Source organism: Triticum dicoccoides, chromosome 4B, assembly GCF_002162155.2.
Source record: "Triticum dicoccoides isolate Atlit2015 ecotype Zavitan chromosome 4B, WEW_v2.0, whole genome shotgun sequence".
NCBI classification, from domain to species: Eukaryota; Viridiplantae; Streptophyta; class Magnoliopsida; order Poales; family Poaceae; genus Triticum; species Triticum dicoccoides.
In genome coordinates this window covers 350,580,074-350,585,003 of record NC_041387.1, presented here as the reverse complement: position 1 = coordinate 350,585,003, position 4,930 = coordinate 350,580,074, and positions in this window count along the sequence as shown.

The following is a 4,930-nucleotide window of genomic DNA, read 5'->3' as shown; positions in this document are numbered from 1 at the left end:
ACTTGTCAACCGACCAGTTGACCTGCTGACATCACTCTGATGTCATGCCTGCATCATCATTCACTATTTTGGATAATGATAGAATTAAATAAATAATTAAAATCAGAAAATGATTTAAATCTTTAGAGAATCATATCTTTTAATCCGTAACTCGGATGGAAAAACTTTGTACATGAAAGTTGCTCAGAACGACGAGACGAATCCGGATACGCAACCTGTTCGTCCACCACACACCCCTAACATATCAAACTCGCAACTTTCCCCCTCCGGCTCCTCTGCCCAAAAACGCGGAACACCGGGGATACTTTCCCGGTTGTTCCCCCCCTTCACCGGTATCACCTCATACCGTGTTAGGGCACCCCTAGCACCGTTACTTGTCATGTCATGCATCGCTATGCATCTGTTTGCTTAAGTATTTATTGTTTCTTCCCCCTCTTCTCTCGCTAGACACCGAGACCAACGCCGCTGCTACCCAGTACGACTACGGTGTTGACGACCCCACTCTCTTGCCAGAGCAACCAGGCAAGCCCCCCCTTGATCACCAGATATCACCTATTCTCCTCTATACTGCTTGCATTAGAGTAGTGTAGCATGTTACTGCTTTCCGTTAATCCTATTTTGATGCATAGCCTGACATTGTTGCTACATCTGTTGATACCTTACCTGCAATCCTAAATGCTTAGTATAGGATGCTAGTTTATCATCATTGGCCCTACATTCTTGTCAGTCTGCCTTGCTATACTATTGGGCCATGATCACTCAGGTGGTGATCACGGGAATATACTATACATATATACATACTACAGATGGTGACTAAAGTCGGGTCAGCTCATTGAGTACCGGCAAGTGATTCGGATAAGGGGGCTGAAAGGACAGGTGGCTCCATCCTGGTAGAGGTGGGCCTGGGTTCCCGACGGCCCTCGACTGTTACTATGTGGCAGAGCGACAGGGCAGGTTGAGACCACCTAGGCGAGAGGTGGGCCTGGCCCTGGTCGGCGTTCGCGGTTGCTTCATAATAACATGCTTAACGAGATCTTAGTATTTGATCTGAGTCTGGCCACTGGCCTATACGCACTAACCAACTACGTGGGAAAGATATGGGCACTCGACGTCGTGGTATCAGCCGAAGCCTTCTAGACGTCAGCGACTGAGCGGCGCGCGCCGGATTGGAACGTAACCCTGCTCTTGTATTAAGGGGGCTAGTTCTGCTTTCGGCCGCCCACGCAACATGCAGGTGTGCAATGGGCGATGGGCCCAGACCCCTGCGCCATAGGAGTTAGACCGGCGTGCTGACCTCTCTGTTAGGCCTAGGTGGGGCTGCGACGTGTTGATCTTTCGAGGCCGGGTATGACCCAGGAAAGTGTGTCCGACCAAATGGGATCGAGCGTGTTGGGTTATGTGGTGCACCCCTGCAGGGAAGTTAATCTATTCGAATAGCCATGATCTTCGGTAACAGGACGACTTAGAGTTGTACCTTGACCTTATGACAACTAGAACCAGATACTTAATAAAACACACCCTTCCAAGTGCCAGATACAACCCGGTGATCGCTCTCTAACAGGGCGACGAGGAGAGGATTGCCGGGTAGGATTATGCTATGCGATGCTACTTGGAGATGCTACTTGGAGGACTTCAGTCTACTCTCTTCTACATGCTGCAAGACGGAGGCTGCCCGAAGCGTAGTCTTCGACAGGATTAGCTATCCCCCTCTTATTCTGGCATTCTGCAGTTTAGTCCACTGATATGGCCTTCACACATATATCCATGCATATGTAGTGTAGCTCCTTGCTTGCGAGTACTTTGGATGAGTACTCATAGTTGCTTTTCTCCCTCTTTTCCCCCTTTCCCTTCTACCTGGTTGTCTCAACCAGATGCTGGAGCCCTGGAGCCATACGCCACCATCGACGATGATTCCTGCGATAATGGAGGTGCCTTCTACTACGTGCAGGCCGCTGATGACGACCGGCAGTAGTTTAGGAGGATCCCAGGCAGGTGGCCTGCGCCTCTTTCGATCTGTATCCCAGTTTGTGCTAGCCTTCTTAAGGCAAACTTGTTTAACTTATGTCTATACTCAGATATTGTTGCTTCCGCTGACTCGTCTATGATCGAGCACTTGTATTCGAGCCCTCGAGGCCCCTGGCTTGTATTATGATGCTTGTATGACTTATTTATGTTTTCGAGTTGTGTTGTGATATCTTCCCGTGAGTCCCTGATCTTGATCATACACATTTGCATGCATGATTAGTATACGATTGAATCGGGGGCGTCACACTCATGCAGAGCTCGATCTGTTTCCTTTACACTGCAGAACCAAACAGAATGGGGTTTGTTCATTTCGGTGTTGTTACAGTGTGTATTCAGTTCCCCTTTATGTTTACGTTACCACTCATCAAAACAAACACCTCCTAAGTGGCTCGTTCTGACGTTGTTAGTGGTTGTTTGATGGTCTCAAAAATCTCGATTTAATTTTTATTATGTTTGAGATGTTTTGTACTTTCGATGAACATTGATAACAAATCTAAATTATTTTTGCCAAAAAAAACAGAGATAGGGAGTAGTAGTTAGGGGCTGAGTTAGTACTAACAGTAGCATGTTTGGGTCCCGTCGTGGGTGGGCGTTGGACTGGATGTGACTGTGACGTGCGCGTTCGGCAACTGCAGGATGCTGCAGGGCGGACGGACGGCGGTCGTTTGGCCCTGATTATCGTGTGCCGATTGACGCGCAGGGTGGATGCGTACGGTGCACCTGCTGCTGTGATTCTCTGCAACAATTAGTGCTTGTTTTTTGTGCTACTTCCTCTTTTCTTGGTTTCGACAGTGAGTACTCTCCCGTCTCAAAATAAGTGTCTCAACTTTGTATTAATTCTAGTACAAATTTGTATTAAGCTCAAAACACTTATTTTGAAACGGAGGGAGTACTACCGACGCGTGAGATAGCTATTGGCCTGACGGCCGATCTGGATCCAACACAAATTAAGAGACGTGGATTGGAAACATAAAAGCGAAAGGAGTATTGTCAACCATGTCACATTTGGTAATGGTCGGGTCAAAATTAGCCTTCTTTGTTTGGTGTCGCTGTCAGAAGGTATTCTACAGGCTTTCCTTAGGATTTTTCCATCTTTATTGTTTTTAGGTCTAATTATTTGAAAACATTATTCCTACTTAGCACAAATGTCCATGCGTTGTAACGGGAGAAAAAAATAATATCACACGTCTTTTCTCGTTTATTACAACTCGTATTACAGTGATAAGTAGAATTATTTTTTGCCTCCATAAGTAAACTTGCTGAAATGTCTCTTAGGTTTCTCTTTCTTCTAATTTTTTGCACAGCGCTCTTCCATGAATCTGCACAGTCCTAGTAGCTAGCACACTGTTTAAATAGGTTTTGTGGGAAGTAGTACAGTCGTGCATGGAGCTCCTTGGTGCAGCTGATATGGTTGCATACCTAGAAAGAACACAATGAAATAATATTCAAGGGATATTTGCTCGACGCCAGCTCAGGTGCTTCACACTAACACTGCGTTTGGATGTCTGTATTGACCCATCTAGGTATCAATTCAACTGTTTGGATGTCTGTATTGACCCATCTGAATTGGATTTGGTATTCGCTAGGTATCAATTCGCTAGGTATTATTTGAAAACATTATTCCTACTTAGCACAAATGTCCATGCGTTGTAACAGGAGAAAAAAATAATATCACACGTCTTTTCCCGTTTATTACAACTCGTATTACAGTGATAAGTAGAATTATTTTTTGCCTCCATAAGTAAACTTGCTGAAATGTCTCTTAGTTTTCTCTTTCTTTTAATTTTTTGCACAACGCTCTTTCATGAATCTGCACAGTCCTGATAGCTAGCACACTATTTAAATAGGTTTTGTGGGAAGTAGTACCGCCGTGCATGAAGCTCCTTGGTGCAGCTGATATGGTTGCATACCTAGAAAGAACACAATGAAATAATATTCAAGGGATATTTGTTCGACGCCAGCTCAGGTGCTTCACACTAACACTGTGTTTGGATGTCTGTATTGACCCTCGATCTTCACGAACCACCGCCGCCGCCTCCCTTCAACTCCAGCGCCGTCACCTCCCCTCGACCCGCTTCGAGTCCAGCGCCGCTGCCTCCCCTCGGTCCTCTCCTCCTGACCCAGTTGCCGGGAATGACCACGCCAACCGCAGCCGCCACCGCCACCGACGACGACGAGGATGTACTGCAGAAGCCGCCGACAAGGACCAAGCAAGGCCCAACTCCGGATCAATCTCTTCCTCCTCCATCAACCTCCTCATGCAGAGCTCGATCTGTTTCCTTTACACTGCAGAACCAAACAGAATGGGGTTTGTTCATTCCGGTGTTGTTACAGTGTGTAATCAGTTCCCCTTTACGTTTACGTTACCACTCATCAAAACAAACACCTCCTAAGTGGCTCGTTCTGACGTTGTTAGTGATTGTTTGATGGTCTCAAAAATTTCGATTTAATTTTTATTATGTTTGAGATGTTTTGTACTTTCGATGAACTTTGATAACAAATCTAAATTATTTTTGCAAAAAAAAAAACAGAGATAGGGAGTAGTAGTTAGGGGCTGAGTTAGTACTAACAGTAGCATGTTTGGGTCCCGTCGTGGGTGGGCGTTGGACTGGATGTGACCGTGACGTGCGCGTCCGGCAACTGCAGGATGCTTAGGGGCGGACGGACGGCGGTCGTTTGGCCCTGATTATCGTGTGCCGATTGAGGCGCAGGGTGGATGCGTACGGTGCACCTGCTGCTGAGATTCTCTGCAACAATTAGTGCTTGTTTTTTGTGCTACTTCCTCTTTTCCTGGTTTCCACAGTGAGTACTCCCCATTTCAAAATAAGTGTCTCAACTTTGTACTAGCTTTAGTACAAATTTATATTAAGCTCAAAACACTTATTTCAAAACACAAATTTATAGC